At 36.7% G+C, this 20,224-nt stretch overlaps 2 long non-coding RNA genes across 3 annotated transcripts in view; one reads left to right on the top strand and one right to left on the bottom strand.

Moving 5' to 3' along the window:
* Positions 1–12,104, bottom strand: part of LOC137851267 (uncharacterized) — a 35,672-nt gene extending 23,568 nt beyond the window's left edge. Inside the window, exon 1 of the long non-coding RNA XR_011093097.1 lies at positions 11,814–12,104. This is a non-coding gene — a long non-coding RNA (uncharacterized lncRNA). The remainder of the gene's footprint in view (positions 1–11,813) is intronic.
* Positions 12,105–14,801: 2,697 nt separating this feature from the next.
* Positions 14,802–19,576, top strand: LOC137851264 (uncharacterized). 2 transcript variants are annotated; one of them, XR_011093095.1, is made up of 3 exons: positions 14,802–15,219; positions 16,107–16,216; positions 18,948–19,576. It is a non-coding gene; the product is annotated as an uncharacterized lncRNA (long non-coding RNA). The 2 variants fall into 2 exon arrangements; XR_011093094.1 differs by having other exon boundaries at positions 14,803–15,219; positions 16,104–16,216.
* The last annotated feature ends 648 nt before the right edge of the window (positions 19,577–20,224 follow it).

Genomic DNA, 20,224 nt, shown 5'->3' with positions numbered 1-20,224 from the left:
ATTTTTGCAGATTGGCTGGCTTCACTCTGCAACTTACTATAAAAAGGACATAAAAGTATCATTGACATGTCTGGTTTTGTGCTGAAAAATTCCCAAGCTAAAATACTTTTTTTTTTTTTTTCCCCAAACTGTTTCTGAACTTTTTCTCCATTGATATACAAACTCTAAGATATTTGTTTCTCTGGAGTCTGTTGATAGATGGTTAGAGGAAACAACACCATTTGAAAATAATCTCAGTTTTGACTAAGTGAACAATATTTCATTTGAAAGATCTGGTACAAAAATCCTTTATTTTCACCATAATCCAGCCTGATGCTCATGAAAAAAAAAAAAAAAAAAAAAAAAAAAAAAAAAAAAAAAAAAAAAAAAAAAAAAAAACATGCAGGCATTGCCTTTCACCTTAAGGAGTGAAATCATATTACAAAGAAAACTGGCCTACTCATGATCTGTAAAAGGGAAAAAGGTTTTATCCTGTTTATCACATCTCAACTCACAAAAACCAAATCCTAAAATATGGAATCAGACAGATCAATGTAGTCTGTTGCATCTAAACTGAAATTCTTGTATACTTTTTTAGGATGCCTGACCAGAAGTTCATGTGCCTGTCTTATCTTCAGTTATAGTGTCTGGACAATGCTATTTTTTTTTTGCAGTAAGAAATTTGGAGTATTTGGATATAATTTTACTACTTAAGCTAAAAGCTGTTTGTTAATAGAGGTTAATGTGTTGCATTTAAAATATTCATTTTCCAGTTAAACTGTTTAAATGTTGTTGGTAGTTAGAGAGAAAGAATTGCTTACTAATAAAATACAAGAAGAGTTTCTATTACTTTCTGGGAGTTTTAAAGTTGTAAATTAAGAATGTGTCTAAATAATTGTGATTTATAAATGTTTACACCATTATTTCTTTGCTTTGAGAGTTATTATTTTTTTCAATTAAAACAAAACAAAACACCTGCAAACCAATGTAATGCTGACTTTTTTTTTTTTCTCCAGACGTCAGAAATAATTCAAATATTAATGGGGAAATATAAAAATAGCAATATATTGCATAACATATCAAAAGAATCCACAGTGTTTTGAGGCATGGGACTGTGAAGCCTGAACAACAATTTGGGGGTGATAAGCCAAAATGGAGTACTCATACCTGTGATCCAGGAAGGAACATACAGAATCATATCATCATGATGCAGACCCCAGGAGGCCACTTACTACACTGCACACAGCAAAACTGGGTGATAAGAATTCATCAGAACGGTTTGGTGGAGTTTCATCCAATCCACCTGACTGCAAAGGCCCGTGCAACACAGACACGTCGATCTGTGGTCAGGGACTGACCATTCTTTTTGAGAGGTTTGTGTAAAATATTGCCCTATGTAAAGACCACAATAATTTGTTTTCCAAGCAGCACTGTCTGTGAGTAGTCGTGCAACAGCTGACATGGAAGAAAAGAGTAAAATCTTAATTTAAGCATTTCTAACTATGTTATTCTGCTTTTTATTTGAAGTTGTTTTTTTTTGGTATTGGTAATACTTTGCATTTTCTCACAAAGAAACACCCTCTAGAAACTTCAGAAAAGTCCTCCTAGTATACTTTAGCAAAGAATTTATAGAAAAACTTGGCTTGCTGCAACACACGGAACCATGGAATGAGCTCCCAGCAATCACAGAGACATTTATGACCAAGTACAGCAGATCCAATATGCTTGAAGCTCAGATGCCTCCTGACAGCATGACTCATTCAAGGTAGGCAAGCTTTAGAGGAGTCATTCACATGAATAACTAAGCCTTTGCAGTGAAGACACACACATAGAAAAACTTCCCTTTACAGAAAATTCCAGTATCATAGCCAGTGTAGAGAAATCCAAAGATTTCAAGAATTCTACCCATGAGAAAATCAGTATTTCTACAGTGCCCAAGATTTCCATTAAAATTTCAAGATGAAAAAATCCTAAAACTTATTTGCAATGTTGAGACCTCACATTCTTTTGAGCTCGAGGTTCACTTTGCTCTGAACCACATTTGTGGCCAAGTGGGCAGACCAGAGTTTTGTTATCTCTAACACTTCTAAAAATCAGCTTTTAGAAATGCTGAATGACCTGCTAAGGAGCAGTTAGCAGGTCCTATTGTTCTTTGTAGTTCTTTGTAGTTCTTTGTAATAAATGCATAATAAATGCTCTCTTTCTGAGATATTGTGTACAGAGTAGCAGCTGGATAGAAGATGAGAGCTGCTACTGGAGCAACGCCATCCATGCAGCGTGAGAAAGTAGACTTGGCAACTGACTCTGGCTGTACCAAGTGGGTCCCACTGGCAGATGAAACTTTAGCAAGCTGTCTGTTATCTTATTATGCATCTGTTCTCCTCATACTTTATGAAGACACTCAGGGCACTGGTTGGTCTGACAGTGGTATGGGATTCAAGCTAAATTACACCCTACCAGTACTGTGTATGCTGAAATAATAATAGTTCTTCTCCTATTATGAGATTATTATGAGATTTAAATTTATGCATTATTAGACTTTGCTTTTCAGATAATGTTGCTGTTTTAATGGCTTCACTGAGTAGTTTTCATTTACTTTTCTAGTCTTAAACATAATTATATAGCATAAACAATAAGAATGGCCCTGATAATGAAAGCTTTGCAGTACTTACTGTCCAAAAATTTTTACATTTTGAGAAGGTACTGCTTTTAATGAAATTTTTAGTGTTTACTCTTTTTTTTTTTTTTTTCTCCTTAATGTCTGTGCTGCTATTAAAGCTTAATAGGTTTATTTTCTGAGTCAATAATCCACTTTTGCACTTCTTGTGAGGTCGTCTACTAAGTAAACCTATTTGCATTAAAGATGGTGACATTTTAACAAAGATTGGCTGCAAGATTTGTTCAGTACTTTTGCCAAACAGTATGTGCAGATAGAAGAATTCTTAAAAATGCCTTGTAAAATTTTTGTTTTTGGTGCCACAGGCACCTCTCCAGCTGTTCTTTCCACTGTTGCAGTGAAGCAAGCCCATTGGTTTGTAGCTTAGTCTCACTTAGTTGGAGAAATCAAGATATCCTTGCAGCCATAGATTGTAGGGGTGAAATTTGTGTTATTGACCACTGCCACTACTCCTTTCAGCTTCATTCTTCACCGTTGTAGTTATATCCCTCTGCATCATTTATAGAGCACTGGACCACCCTCAGCCCATCTAAACAGATACCTTTTCTGTGGTTGCTTCAGACTTCAAAGTGCCTGGTGCTCATTCCTCCTCAGTGAGTGATTACAGTCAGGTCTGGGAAGTGGCATTTACCCTCACCATATGACCCAATGTACAATCCATTCTCAAAGTGTCAACTCGAGCACATTGCACACTGTTTGAAACAACCAAAGGTCAGTTCACTCCTGGCTGCTTTGTGTATTGTTTTGGCTGTGACCAAAATCATTTCTGGACTGTCTGTTTCCTGGGAGTGAGAAGGATTTACCATTATGCATGTCAGGGTGTGCTGCCAAAAGAATATTAACTGGTCTTGAAGTGGTGCCACAGAGCATGGAAATGAGCCAGGGGGTCAGCTGGCAAGTACTGGACCCTCCACGTACAACATACAAAAACTTCCATGTGAAAGCCTGAGGACAGGAAGAGGTGGAGAAGACATCCATCAAACCAAGAGCAGGCGACAGTGCTCAGGGAAAACGGTGGCAGTGAAAGGGAGCAGAGCCCAACATTTTCTGTTGGAAAGTTCAGGAAACAGCTGCTGCCTGAAAAGGAATGAGTCACCAGCAGCATAACACTGATACATGGTAGAGGTGTGCATGCAAAGTACTTGTGGTACAATGGGTCTCTAAGGACAGCCAGTGTGGCCTCTTTCCTTAACATGACCAAAGCTAGCATGACCTATTATTTCTGAGGTAATATCAGGAAAATGGGTCAGCTGTCTGTAGGCATGATGCATTGTCCTCATTGGCCATAGATAGGATGTATAGACAGAAAGAACTCCCTCTGATGACAGAAATTCACCATTTATTATTATTATATATATACATTATATATATATATTATATATATTAATATTATATATTATATATATTATATATATTATATAATATATATTATTATTATTTATAATAATAATAATAATAATAATAATAATAATAATAATAATAATTTTTTTTTTGGACAGGACATTGAAATAATAAATAACACAAATTTGATATTTTAAAGATCAAATGTATGGAAAAAGAGCGGTTCGCATTTTGTCAAACACAAGGGAAGATACTGTATGTGAATTATTTACAGAAGATTATAACTGAGTATACAATGGATCTGTGGGTCTGTGGATCCTTCACTGAACAGTGACAGGCTGATATGGATGAGACCTGTCCAAAATTATCAGATGCCAGGCTAGATGGGGCAAATGTTATTAAGAAAGTCGCCTGAGACCAGGGCAAGTGGACAAGGCAAAAAAGCTGAAGGTGGCAGATGAGCTGTGTGGCCAGTGGATTGGTACGTGCATTTTAGTCAAAGATACTATGTCTCTTGATTGCTTGTGAGGCCAGAAGTTGCTTTCTGGTTGCTGAGGAAATATCATAGCGGCTGGCATCTGGGGTGTGAATGAGGATGTTAAGATTTCTAAAGTCAGTTGCGTTGAAAAGATCAGGGAGTAGCAACTTGCAGCTTGAAATCTTATTGTGTAAAAAGCACACAAAACAATGTGAAATTTATACTGTGAACTTGGGGGGGATTTTAGGATAGGGCTCCACATCTTACTGGATGAATAATCACCTCAAAGCAAATCACCGGAGTAAGTAGACACCCTACCAGGAACAGGAAAAGGTCCTGCTCAGCAAAGCAATTATGTTCAAGAGATCAAGAAGTATGGGGATAATGTGAGACATGCCAAGAGTCAGTCTGAGCCAGACTTTACAAAGGAAATTAAACAAATAGCAAAAGGTTACTCAGCTGTATAAATAAAAAGAACACAGGAAAGCATAAGTGAGTCCACTATGCAGTAATGACAGAGAGGAGATTAAAGATAATCTAGGCATATTCCCAAAAGTAAATGAATGCAAAGTACAAACTGATGCCCTTGGAGCCTAATAAGAGGAATTTATTCTGTACTATGGAGTTCATTAGTTGGTGTAGGTAGAAGAGTCAAAAACCTGATGTATTTCCCCACAATAGTCAATGTAAGTCTTGCATGGACTCCAGCGAGGTACATATCAATCATTAGTAACTAATGTGTTACCAGAACACACATAGAGCTGAGTAATATTAATATGAAAAGCCATCATCAGCTCTGCAGATAAATGACTCAATTGCACTTGTGTGGAAAGAAGAGAAACAATGGGTTTGAGGGATATTAACTACATGTGTACAGTACCTTTGATAAAATTTGGCAAACTACAGCTATTTAGGTGGATGAATAAATAAGCACTTGCTATGTACCTAAAATAATGTGTACGTTCTGGACTTGTATCTCTACTTTCACCTCTGGTTGCTGTTAATCTGACAATGTTGTTACATGGCAGATATAGATGTGAAGCTTGACAAAGTGTTCTACTTTACTGAGTTTGTAGCATTTTACAGGGGGTGACAGCAGTTACATTTCCAATATCCAGTATCAAATAGGTCTAAAGTATTATCTATCTCACTTAGTCAGTGCTTGCTAATTCTCTCCTGCAGTTTTCCAATTGCATGGATACTGAATTGACATAATCAAGTTTGCTCTCTTGTAACACACTTCAGATGGCAGCAGCTTTCAGTGCTGAATCAAGTCCTTTTTCTGTAGCTAGTTTGAAATGAACACTGATAAAATTGATACTCCCACAGATGCCTCAATGCAATTGAAATGAAGATGGTATAAATGAGCGGACAGCAACTGAAATATTATTTCAAGGCCTAGGTAGCTCTCATTTGAGGAAGTCTAGCTTTCAATAGGTAAAATGAATAATTCTGATAGCTTTTCAATAAAGACATATGCACCTGAGAATTTGAGAACTGAACTCAGATATTCTGAGATTCACTGCAGTATTTTATCCACAAAAAATTTCTTTCTCTCCAATAATGGAGAATGTAAAATTCTAGTTTTTGATAGGAAAAAAGTTGCAGGATAAGATGTTTTAGTGTTTATGTTAAAGTTCATTAACCAATTCATGAAATTATTTATCAACATTTAACATCTTAATTGCATAGTACATAAAGTATTGAGTCCTAAGAAATACTGATGTCCTAGTAAAGACAGAACAGAAAATAATATTAGAATATAAATTCATTCCAAAGAAGTGATTTTTATTGGTATTGTTAAGGCAGTTTATGTTCAAGTGAATTTATTCAGTGTTTTCTTTCTTTCTCTCCTTTTTTTTTTTTTTTTATTCTCTTTTCTTTTTCTCTGATTAATGAAAGATTAATGAAATAAAGACAGGCTTGCTAAAATTATGATTGTTCAATAATGACCATCGTGGTGTAGGCATATAGACATGAATAGTTTTATTCACATGAACTGTAATTGTTAACTTGAATGAGAAACTTGTTGATTTAAGGCAGCCAGATATACATTTACTCAGTTAGTCTTATGTAAGTACTTCTAAAGATAAAATTTGTTCTAGTATTGTACAAATTAATTCATATACTGTTTCTAAAGCCAAGTTATTGTGCTAGGTTATATGAACCTAATGCTTGATTTTTCATTTATGAGGGCCATTTTATAATCTTTTCTCATGCAGCTTGTTCCTACTCGTCTTAATGATATTATTTTTTTTCCTACTCCTGACCTCTTGGATGCTCTGCTATTTGTAAAACCTTTTCTGTAATCATTATTTATCAAACAGTATTTAGTAACCATTTTTCATTGCTTTTGTATAACTGTACACGTCACTGGAAGAAGTGTTTAATGGAATAAAATTCATTCCTGTCTTAAGGGCAGTATAAACAGAGAACTTTCACAAGAATGTATTTCATTTTGGGAAAAAAAAATTAAAAAAAATAGTCTTAATAGCCTTTCTAAAACCAGAAAAGTAACAAGCAATAAAATGCTCTTTTACTTTTTATAGTCCTCCTTAGTTCTATTGTCTGCTAACTCTCTGGTTGTTTTTATTTAAAATTTAGAGTAGAGCAGAAACAAATATTTCGAAGTCAAAAATATTTCTAGAGTTGGTTAAAAAACTATTGTTGCAGCTATTTCATTTGTAGAGGAATGGAACTGCTGAAACCTGCAGCAGTATATGATAATGTCTGCATTTCATCTCCTGTTTTAAGTGCAGAGCCAGTGGCAATGGTATGTTTGTCTCTGCTCTCTTTCATAGGAAACTCCATTAGAGTCTGTGTTTTCAGACAGCGAGTCACCCCTGGCCATGTGAAAGCAGTGTCTTCATTCTTTCTTTTGAATGTTGACTTGTCCAAGCTGTGGAAGATGAACCACACCTTCCTCCTAGCTTGTGTAACTTTCTGTCCATTTTTTTTGGTAGTACTTCAGTACACACTGCACCTGTGTTTCTCTTGTTCTTCCTAAGCCAGCCAGCATATGCTGAATGCAACAGAATGATGACAAGGACTGAAACTGTGAAAAATTTGCAGGGAGTGGTAATGTCAGATTTTCCATTCCAGAGCAATGGGAAAAGGCTGAACACAAATATTAAGAGTTTAGAGTATGAAGCACCTGTTAACAGCTGCTGCTCTGGCTTGAGGTTGCAGCCTCAAAATGCTGACGAATCACTAGTTTGTGTTCCTTGGTGCCCACCAACTTGCTGCAATAAGCTATACTTCAGGCACTGTGTGTGTTTGCACTGAGACAGAAATATTTCAGCACCTGCATGTTAGAAATATAGAGACACATTCGTCTTTGTTTTGTGATGTGATTGCTTTTTTGTTTTAAGAAATCTAACACCTATAGTTAGGGATCCACCTTCCGGAGTATATTACTGACTATAGCTATAATTTCTCCTCTAAGTGATTGTCTAAGGTACATTCCCAGGGTGAAGTGGTCAGTGGTGTATGGTGGTCATTGACCACATACATGATCAGTGGTGGGGAGGTCCGTATTCTACCCCAACCATGGTAGTAGCATCCCTTGCCCCCTTCTCCCCAGCTCCTGTTCCCCTGAGTCCTTGCATTGCCTTAGTTCCTCTCAGTCACTTGCTTGAATTTTACCTGTAATTTAGGGCAGTGTTCAAACCTTTCTGCAGTGTAGTTTAATCCTTATTGTACTTGTTTCTATTTTTATTATTTAGCATTTAAATTTACTTCCTTTTCTAGGACTCTCCTTACTTACATGTATATGGCTTCTGCAGCTATGCCATCTGGCTTAATGTCATTTTACACCTAAGTCATCAAGCCTGGTTCAAGAAAAATGCTTGGAGAAACTTCAAAACTTCATCTTTGCCAAGTCTCTGTGCTAGAAATTTGAATTCAAGTGCTTAGATTTTTATGCTGGCTCCATAGCCATCAAAGAACTCATTCAACTTGTGATCAGGAATCCAATCTCAAACCTCTCCTGTGCAATGCAGTGCACAGCTCTTTAAAAAACGAAGGATCCTAACAAGCTCTAGGACACTCATATCCCCAGTCAATAATCTAGCTAGCACTGGCAACATACATAGATCAGTCTTGGAGTTCAAGGGACAAGGAGCAAGAAGTGTTAACAACTCCACAGCCCAAAATAGTGTGAACTGCAAAGCTGCATAGAGGGTTGGCATCCAGCCACTATATCTATTCAGTGAGTTTCATTCTTCCTTTCTGCTGGGTGATCTAGTCGCTCCACCAAATGAACAGCTTCACTTGTTTCTGCAAGGAATTTTTCCATTGCCATGCTCTGCAGAGTGGCCTTCAAGACCACACCATTGCTTGCTTTTACCAATTTCATTCATTTAAGTCAATAATATGTTTAAATCTTTACTTGTCAAAAGGTTTCTTAAAGTCATATGTTGATGACATCCTACTGGAAAAGCTAAGTCAATAAAGATGTATTGAAGTACTGAGAGAAGGAAGACTACATAAAAACACATAAATGAAAATATAATATTACAAGGTACTATACATGTACATGTATCTCTAATACTCGTGTACCACAAAAATATTTAATATTGTAGTGAAGTATTTGAAATATGTCCTGGGACACCTACCAAAAGATTGCTTGGCAATGAACAGGCAAAAAGAAAGGCAGTTAAAATTTCATGCTCATTCAAGAAGTTATAAAACTAGTTCTTCTGAATGTTTAACTGTAGAAATATTCTATTAGTATATTAGTTCTATTAGTATATATATTCTGCAGAGAATATGAGATTAATCTTAGGAAAGGCATAAAAGCTAATGGATGCACATGATATGTTTGGAAAAGTAATAACCAGAAAATGAAGATACATGGGTTATGTTCCTGATTCTGGGATAACTATGCATGTTATGTAGCCATTTGTTTACCCTTGAATTCCCTGGGTTTCAATGCAATGACTTACTGAAATAAAAGTTTTCCATTTAACCTGAGGAAATACATCAGATTTTGGGTTGGAACTTCTGTTAGTTTTTGACTATCAGATTTTAAAATAGGAATATCTTTCTTCCTTTTCTATGTCAAGACAGAACACATTTACTATTTAGAAGTAAATTCTTGCAGAAATGCTGTTTTTATGCACTACTGCATGAAAGGTGCAATTTGTTTGGGTAGTAGTTGAAAAGTCAGGTTTTATGTGTTAATTGTAACAGTAAAATGTGTTATAGATAGGTTTTATGTGTTAATTAATTAATTTATTTACTTCTCAGGTTATGCTAGCTCTAACAAAGAACATCTACATCTTTTGGTGTTGTAGCACACAGTCAGTCAACCAGACTTGCTTGTCCTGCCTTACCAACAGATTTTTCATTTCCTCATGAACATTGTCTTCATATAACTTGAGAATGACACAAACAACAGCATGAGTAGAACCAAATAAAAAAACCCTTATGAGCTACCTAATGTGAATTATATTTAGAAAAAAAAAAGTGAGAAAGAGAAAGGAGGTGGAAGATAATGACAACAACCTTGGAAATCTTTTCACAAAAAGAAGTACCTGTATCACAGAATCACAGAATCACAGAATCACAGAATCAATCATCTAGGTTGGAAGAGACCTCCAAGATCACTTAGTCCAACCTCTGACCTAACACTAACAAGTCCTGCACTAAACCATATCCCTAAGCTCTAAATCTAAATGTCTTTTAAAGGCCTCCAGGGATGGTGACTCCACCACTTCCCTGGGCAGCCTGTTCCAATGCCTAACAACCCTTTCGGTAAAGAAGTTCTTCCTAATACCCAACCTAAACCTCTCCTGGTGCAACTTTAGCCCATTCCCCCTCATCCTGTCACCAGGCACGTGGGAGAATAGACCAACCCCCACCTTGCTACAGCCTCCTTTAATGTACTTATAAAGAGCGATAAGGTTGCCCCTGAGCCTCCTCTTCTCCAGGCTGAACAAGCCCAGCTCCCTCAGCCACTCCTCATAGGACTTGTTCTCCAGGCCCCCCACCAGCTTTGTCGCCCTTCTCTGGACTCTCTTGAGCACCTTGATGTCCTTCTTGTAGTGAGGGGCCCAAAACTGAACACAGTACTCAAGGTGCGGCCTCACCAGAGCCGAGTACAGGGGGACAATCACTTCCCTAGACCTGCTGGCCACACTGCTTTTGCAATCTACTGTATGCAGTCTAGATGTTTTGCAACCACTATATGCAATCTAGATGTCAAAAAAGAAGTGCTAGAGGTGGGCCATCCATCCTTCTCTGCAGGGCTGGCTCTTGCCCACTCATGTGGGCATGAGTGTGAGTTTGTGACCCATGGAAAATGATCTCTCTCTCACTTCAGGCCCGGCTGTGACTGCAGTCACTTTATATGCTCTAAGAGTGGGCAGCAGTGAAGAAGAACTATTATTTCTGTTCTACAGGTCAGGCTTCCAGTGACATCCTGAAACGTGTTAAGCTATATGATAACCATGAAGGTAAATCCTTCAAAACCCTTCAAAACCAGACTGAGATCTAAATTTTTCAGTCAAATGGAAATGTTTTCTTTTCTTTTCTTTTCTTTTCTTTTCTTTTCTTTTCTTTTCTTTTCTTTTCTTTTCTTTTCTTTTCTTTTCTTTTCTTTTCTTTTCTTTTCTTTTCTTTTCTTTTCTTTTCTTTTCTTTCTTTTTTTCTTTTCTTTTCTTTTCTTTTCTTTTCTTTTCTTTTCTTTTCTTTTCTTTTCTTTTCTTTTCTTTTCTTTTCTTTTCTTTTCTTTTCTTTTCTTTTCTTTTCTTTTCTTTTCTTTTCTTTTCTTTTCTTTTCTTTTCTTTTCTTTTCTTTTCTTTTCTTTTCTTTTCTTTTCTTTTCTTTTCTTTTCTTTTCTTTTCTTTTCTTTAAGTCTGGAGAATGTCCTGGGGAAAATATGTTCTGGTCTGGGGGAGGGCTCTGATGAAACAAGTGGAGTTATTAAAAATATTGTGTTTTGCTTTTGGATCAAATCTTCATGAACAGACATATTTTACCTTATTAATGATCCTGTATTAGAAAAATATATCAAGCTCTTAATAAGGGTCTTATGACAGATTCTTCGTTCACTGTATTTCAGCTAAAATGTTAAGCCTTCTGTCTTTTTATAGATTTTATAGCTCCTAGTTAAAGATACATATGCCACTTCCTTCAACCATAAGTGAGAAAAAATGAACAGTATAAAAAATGCTTTATGGCTACAAATCCTCAAATAGCTGACATTTTACACTTCTAGTAAGAAAGAAGAGGGCCACTTTCAGCTCACAGGTCAGCAGACTAAACTGAGAAACTCTGTCAGAGAGTATTGTGCACAGAAGCACCAAGGGGAAGACTTACAAAGGAAACACTCACCTGTACAGAGTGCTGCATTTAAATCACCTTTCAGATCAGATCAAATTCAGTCTGAGTGTAGTTCCTGATTCAGTCTCCTCCCTTGGGGGAGATAGGTCCAGTTCTTACACTTGCACTTTGAGATGAATGAACTTGAGGAATTAATAGGTTGTTATAATTTCTTTTCTAGGTGGAAAGCTTGCACTTCAGCTTGGCAAGCTTGCATACTGAACAATCACAAGTAAAGAGCCAGTCTGAAACTTTTAGATATGTAGTTCTGACCATCTGAGGAAGGCTTTTCCTTAGAGGCATCAAATCATAGAATCATAGAATCATAGAATATCCTGAGTTGGAAGGGACCCTTAAGGATCATCAAGTCCAACTCTTGACACCGCACAGGTCTACCCAAAAGTTCAGACCATGTGACTAAGTGCACAGTCCAATCTCTTCTTAAATTCAGTCAGGCTCGGTGCAGTGACCACTTCCCTGGGGAGCCTGTTCCAGTGTGTAACCACTCTCTCTGTGAAGAACCCCCTCCTGATGTCAAGCCTAAATTTCCCCTGCCTCAGCTTAACCCCGTTCCCGCGGGTCCTGTCACTGGTGTTAATGGAGAAAAGGTCTCCTGCCTCTCGACACCCCCTTAATGTTTGGTTTTATTCCATGCTGTTCCTAAATTCTCATCCACCTCACTGGAAAAGAGCATACAAATTATGCAGTCATAAACCCACTTATATTTGTCTGAAAATAATTATTCACAGCAAATTAACGGCCATTAGAATCATTTAGTCCACAAAACCTTTTTAGGGTTCAATAATTTTTTGTATCTCTCAAGCTTACTGTCCCAAAATTAAAATAACTAATCTTCATTATAATGCTACCCATAAAATGAGAACATAACGTTTGGTTTGTCTGGGAAATTGTTAAAATGTAATGAAATGATACATAGGCTAAGGCTGGCCTTTTATTTCTGATGATATGTACAAATCATTCCAGCTCCATCTTATGCTTCTTGATTAACAGAAGCAGTTTACTACTACACTAATAGATACCATTTATTTCATCTGCCGGAAGCAAAGAGATTAGGCATCCTTCAAATTTTCTTATCTGGAATAAGTCCTTATTTTGTTGCTACAGTTCCAGAATTATGTCATGTTAGGAAATTGAAGAAATACTCTCAAAAGAAACAACAAACCACCAGCCCAAATAAAAAAAAATACAGTTTATTAGGTATTTAGGACTCCAGTCTTAAGACGTTCATTGTTTTGCTCCTACCTTTTCCCAGGGAGTTGGTTTGTCCAAGGAAAGTGTCTGGCCACCTCTGGAAGCACCTGGTTTCACTTCTTCATTCCACATATTCTTTCAATTATAATTAAGGTCTGGAAGTGATTTTGTCCTCATTTCACAATGAAAAACTGGGGTTCAGGGAGAACAAACGATCAACTGAAATAACAGGTTCTGCTGCAAAACAAGGGCTTGAACTCTACTGTAAAAGATCTAAAGTCTACATACTGGATTAACCTCAAAATAGCTCAGTTGTCTCTAACTAGGATAAATATGATAAATTTATCATACTACTGCCAGCAGGTACCATCATCTGAAAGGAAGATTAACAACTATAGGATAAGATGCATTGCTATTCAGCAGTGCTGATAATGATTAATTTTATGCTTGTACTGCTTTATATATATAGGCAGATATTTATTATGCAGTGTTTTTTAACACATCACAAAATCCTTGGTCTGAGAGTTTCAGGTTTCATGGTCTATCTCCCTGTTCCAGAGCAGAGTTAACTGCAATTGTGATATCTCTAGATAAACATTCACATCAGGCTGTGCAAATTCCACAGCATTTCCAGTAAACCATCCCAGTAACCTTTACATTACAAAGGTTTTCACACAATCACAGAATGTTTGAGGTTGGAAGGGACCCCTGGAGATCATCTGGTCCAACTGCCCTGCCAAGCAGGGTCACCTAGCATATGCTGCACAAGATACAGTTTCTGGTATCTAACATGAACCTTCTTCACTGTCTTTTAAGGTTCCCCTATTTATTGTGAACATGAAGAATATTTAATCTCTCTCTTGATATGAAATGTTGTGTACTATTAGCTGCCATGTTCTCCTTCCATACTTTTTTTCTTTGGGTGAGACAACCCAAATTAATTCAACTTTTAACACCTAAATACCTAATAAGTCCTGCTGATCTTTTTACTTTTTTTTTTTTTTTTGTTTGTTTGTTTGTTTGTTTGTTTTTTCTTTTTCCCTCCACATCCTTCTTGAAATGTTCAACACAAATTACTCCAGGTGAGATCTGGGCAGAAATAGGTAAAGAGGAAGGACCTCACACACTGATCATAAGAAACTGCTCACTACAGAAAATTATCTGTTTATCTATATAGATATTATTTTTTTCCTGCCTAATACTTTTGCTGTTTTGAAAACCAGCCTATAAATGCTGGTGCATGACAGAAAACTTTGAAAATTTGGGGGAGATGGGAGTTTGTGAGGAGAAAAAGTCACTTGTGTATCATTTATTTACACGGCTGGGTGGGTCCTGCTCACATTTTTATTGGCGTTTAAGCCAATGTTTTCACAAATAATCTTCGTTTCCAAGGTTTCAAGCAATTTGAAATTAGCCTCTGTGACTGCTAGGTCTGGAAGCTAACCAAGAAAATCGTTCTTTTAAAAAATCTAATAATGAAATAGAACCTAGAGTACCAGGAATATTTTATACATGTTAAATGCTGTGTTATTTATATTCATGGCTACTATACACTGCTTTTGTTATCCTTGTCACTGTTGCAAAGATAAATGTCTCTGCATAATAATTCATTATGTATTCTTTCTCTAGGTATACCTTATATAAATAGAGATGCACTGCTGAGGCAAGACAGTTTGTGAATGGTTGCCCATTTTGTTAGAAAACTGCAGGCAGAGGATGTCTGTGACCAAAATCCACAAGGTGAAAACTAAGGGCCAGAAATATATCTAATCTGGAATCCAGAGGAGCTCAAACACTTGGCTCTTGCAGCCTAATAATGATTAAATGAACCAAGGTGGGGCACTGAACTTCACTATTCCCTTGTGATTTTTGTGGTTAATGATCTATTGTCATACATTTAGTCATGGATGTTCTTCATAGTCTGATTAGAATTGTTTTCCAGTGCAGAACAATGCCAAAGAAAATACCAAATATGTAGCAACAGCTCTTTGACGCTCCACCAGAAGCTTAAGGTGTTGGGAATGGAGAGGAAGAGTGACAGTCCAGATACTGGAAAGACAAGCTCTCTCTTTGAAGACCCAAGAATGGAGCCAACTCCTTTGGTGATAAGTGAACCAAGTTAATAAGAAGATGGACACGAGCTATAGAGAATGAAGAGCAGAAAGTGCACGGTACTCTAAGACAAAAGACTGGAAATTTCCTCAAGGTATAAGTAGATATATGCATATCACACATGTTAATAATAAAGGTAAAATATGATTTTAAATTCACATAATAAATACCACAAATCTCATTTTTTTAAATTATTATTTTTTATATCTTTAATATTATCATGATGAACCAGCAACTGTTCCAAGATTTCATGCATTTTCTAAAATCTCTGATGAACGTGTATGCATATAGGAGCTTAAGTGCTTGTAATCAAGACATTATCATCTCCTAATGGTTTTATATTCAGGCAGCTAATCCTACAGTTTCTAATTAAGACAAAAAAGAAGTGCTTTGGCTTGCAAAATTTCAGCATATTCTAATTTTTCAAGAAAGAAAATGCTAAAGTGGGAAACAGACATTAGTTTGGAGGGTGAAACTATGTGAACTGATCAATGTCTTGAAAATCCTGCACAGAAATATGGGACCTGTATATATTGAACATAGTTCTCATGTAAAAAACTTCAGACAAAAACATTTTTGCATATTCTAGTTTCATGCAAGAAGTCAAACAAATAACATTTTTTCTGTCTTAACTTTAGACAGTCCCTCTAACTGTATAGAATTATTGTTCAAATGTATTTTAAAGGAATAAATACACCACATGAGTACTGCCATGATATATTCAGTATAGCTCTGAGGCTTTTATTCTCTTTTACCTAAAATAGTAAGTTAGAATGTATATTAACACAGTTTTGATAAAAAAAAAAAGAAAAGAAAAAAGCTCTAGAAAACAACAATTTATTCAGAAGAATTCCAGATCTAATATTCTTAGTGCTGTTCAGATGGCTATGGTGTGTGTACCCAGTGTACTTTAATCACAGAAACACAGAATGGTTGAGGTCGGAAGGGACCTCTAGATGTCCAACCCCTCTGTTCAAGCAGGGACAGCTAGATCTGCTTGCCCAAGACCATGTCCAGGCAGCTGTTGAAGATCTCCAAGGAGGGAGACTCCACAGCCTCTCTGGACAGCATGTGACAGTGCTCCATCACTGGTAAGTGCATCTGGTGTTCAGAGGGAGCCTTATGTGTGACAGTTTGTGTCCATTGCCTCTTGTCCTGGCACAGGACACCACTGAAAAGAGCCTGGCTCTGTCCAATTTGTACCTCCCTTAAGGTATTTATAGACATTGATAGCATTCCTCCCAAGCCTCCTCTTCTCCAGTCTGAACTGCTCTTTCAGCTTCTCCTCATGGGAGAGCTGTTCCAGTCCCTTAATCACCTTCATTCCATGGGACTTTATCCAGTACATGTCTCTCTTGTACAGAGGTACCCAGAACTGGACCCAGGACTTCAAGTGTGGCCTCATCAGCACAGTATAAAGAAAACATCACTTCTCTTGACCTTCTGGTGATACTTTGCCTTATGTAGCCAAGAATACTGTTAGCCTTCCTAGTAGTAAGGCCACATTGCTACCTCACATTTAACTTGGCATCCACCAGGAGCCCCAGGTCCTTTTCTGTAGAGTTGCTTTCCAACTGGGTGGCCCCCAGTATAGTGTGTGGGATTGTTCCTCCCTAAGTGCAGAACTTTGCACTTCTCCTTGCTGAACCTCAAGAGTTTTCTGTCAGCCCACCTCTCCAGCCTGACAAGGTCATACTGGATGGCAGCCTGGCCTTCTGGTGAATCAGCCACTCCCCCCAGTTTTGTGTTATCTGCTAATTTTCTGAGGATGCACTCTACCCCATCATCTAGATCATTAACAAAGATGTCAAACAGTACTGGAACAAGTATTGATGCCTGGGATACTCTGCTCATTACTGGTCTCCCACTGGACTTTGCACCACTGAACACTATCCTCTGGGTCCGTCCATTCAGACAGTTTTCAGTCCACCTCACTGCCTGCTCGTCCAGCCCATACTTCAGCAGCTTCTCCATAAGGTTCTTACAGGGAGAAGTATTAAAGGCCTTATTGAAGTTTGGGAAGACAATATATACTGATCTCCCCTCATCCATCAGACTGGTGATGCCCAAAAGATATTTGCATCCAGGATACTGCATCCACAAGTGACTTATCAAAATTATTTCCTGCAGAACTTCTTTTAATATCAGCAGTCATCCCTGTCATTGTCTCTATGTAGAATCTGCATCAAATTTGCCCTCTGGATTAGTGTTTTTATATCAGCATAATTTTCAACAAATATGGGGTACACATATATTTAAAATATGACGTTTAGCTTTTAGTTTTTCATACCACAGCACCATGACACCTGATAACAACTAAGCAGAAAAAGGAAAAGACTGCTCATGTCAATTATAATAAGAAAAATGTTTGAAATCAAGACAAACATTTGACAGTTGAGGAATTCTGTTGTGAAAAGCTGCACCCTTTACTTGTCTGAATACTGTCTGTGGGAGCAGCACAGAAAAGTAAGCATTTTTTGTGACAAAATGTCATCATCACAGGCACTGATTAATATTTTATTGAAATCTATTGTCTTCATTTTGTTTGTGATAGTGCTTTTTTCCCTAGGGATCTCAAAATACCTTACAGAAGCTAATTGACTGTTTACACAGTACAACGATCATTTACTCAGACATGATTAAATGCATTTATTAGCATCCAAGTTAAGCAATAGGTAAATCTTATGCAAAGAGAACATGAAAGTAGAATCTTGGACCACATCATACCTGCAGCTTAATTCCAGTCTGTTAGATGAGAATGCCAAGGTATCAGTTTTTGACTCTCTGTCCCCCTCTCTAGATAGTAGACAAAACTCACTGTGGCTTTTAAGGAAGAATCATTTCAAGTAAAGTAAGCATTTCAGTAAATTACAAGGTGATAGGTTAACACAATCTCTTCCACCACCAAAATATGTTTGCCTTTCCTGATATCTTATTTGGAACTTTTGCCAGCACACTCAAGATTAGGCAGAGAATACTTTCTACTGGGTCAAAACCTGAGAGATTATTATGTCAGGAAAGGTCTCACTATTTTGCTATCTCCTTCATTTCTTATTTCTTACTATTTTTGATAACACCTTCTAAATTAGTAAATATCTCACTTTAGTGAGCAGGATATATGACCTGAAAAGTACTAGGCTTTTACAAACTGAAAAAGCTCAAGTGCAAAAGGAGAAACATTTTATTTCAGATGTATTATCTCAGCTCTTATCAAAGTGTAAAACCAGCATGAAAGGTTGATATTTACAATTTACAGCCCATTTTACCAGCAATCAGTTTGATGCCATACTATAGGTCTCCCGCAGTACAACTTGGCTGTCTGAGGAATTAGATAACTCTAGCAGTGTGACTGCAGAACACATCAGTCCATATAACCAAAATCTTAGCTCAGATGAAGTGAAAGAGAAAAAACAATTTCAATATATCTTTACTCTCTCCAACCTCTTTATGGTACTAGGAACACATTTAACTTTCTGTTTTGGACATCGTCTTGAGCTGTGGAGCTTAGCAGCTATTAAGTGTTCAGGGTTACTACAGTAGCTATGTATGGTTAAGGTATGAGGATATGAGAATTCCTGAGACACATATGTCCCCAGCAGGCACTGCCTGTCTTTGGGTAACTGGAAGTGTTTTTAGGGATCTATGCAACATATGCCTTTTCTGACAATGTTTCTGCAAGCAGATTTTTTTCACATTTCCAGTCTTTGAACACAGCCAAAAGAAATATGATCATATCTTAAAGCAAAGAAAGAGATGGGAACAGAGTTAGTAAAGATGTTGCTTTTTTTTTTTTTTTTTTTTTTTTTTTTTTTTTTAATGTAGCTTGTGGCATTTCTGAGTTTTCTTAAAGATTCCTACTGTGGAAACTGCCAGAAGAATTGAGCAGCAAAGAGAAGGGGAGAAATCTTCCTGATCACAGATCCTTAGCAAGCTGGAGCAACACTTGAAGATTTTACAATTCCTGACACATTTAAAATACTGTGGATCTGACATAGCTTGACACCATAAATTCATAGTGATTTCCTGCTATAAGTGTAGAAAAAAATCATGAAGACTTTGGTTTTGACTAAATTAGATCTGCTTAATAATGATCACTATTTTACTGCCATGCTTACTTCTGATATTTCAGCTTCTGTGTAGCTTCAATGAACTGTCATATTGAAATCAATTAAATTTTTATCCCTCCTTTGGCACCAATTAAAACAAACAAACATAACACTATTAAAAACAACAATGAAATTATTCTTCAGAAATAAAACAGTGTCTATCTTTTAGAAGATTTGGGGTTTACTTTCCTGAAATGCAGATTTTTTTAACCAAAAGCTTACTGAAGTGAAGATCAATATAGCTAATAATCCACCTCAAAACAGTGAATATTTTAAGGTTCTGCATCTTGCTAACCACTGGGATTTGAAGTATCTTATTCCAATAAAGCCAGTTTCATAAATGTATTACATATGAAAAATCTATTTCTGGTCTTCTGTCTTAGCAGTAATGTAAAGATATTGACAGGATGGCTGATTTTCCATGGTGGCAAAATGGTGGAGAGCAATGTGAAAATGTATCACTTCAGATAATTTGTTTTTATTGTTATTATTATTTAAGCTAGTGTTATTTATGTTCCCAGATAAAAGTAACATAAACTATAAAATTGAAATAAAGGTAAACTTTCCTTCTGCTTGATGATTCAGCTTGGCCACAAAACATAAATGAGTCTTTTTCTTTATTTTTCTTCTTTTTCTTTTATTTATTTATTTATTTATTTATTTAATTTCCTTTTCCTTTTTAGCAAACATTGTGGAGGGATAATATACAGAATGCATTGGATATTCTTGTGGGATCATGTAAAACTTTTACAGTCACCACCTGTAGATATTACTAAATGCAAGACTCAAAGCTTTAAAATGTTTCTTATCACATAAGCATGTTTTATGTTTCCTACATGTGTACCTTATATGTAAGTACGAATAAATAAGCATCAGTGTTTTGTGCAGAGGAAGCTCTGCTGTGGCCTGGGAGCACAGGGTGCTAGAACAGCCCCTTCTGTGTGAGAATCATAGAATCATTAAGGTTGGAAAAGACCTCCAAGATCATCTGCT

Source organism: Anas acuta, chromosome 2, assembly GCF_963932015.1.
Source record: "Anas acuta chromosome 2, bAnaAcu1.1, whole genome shotgun sequence".
In the NCBI taxonomy this organism is placed as follows: Eukaryota; Metazoa; Chordata; class Aves; order Anseriformes; family Anatidae; genus Anas; species Anas acuta.
Note: the sequence above shows the minus strand (reverse complement) of the source record. Positions and strands in the feature narration are given on the sequence as shown.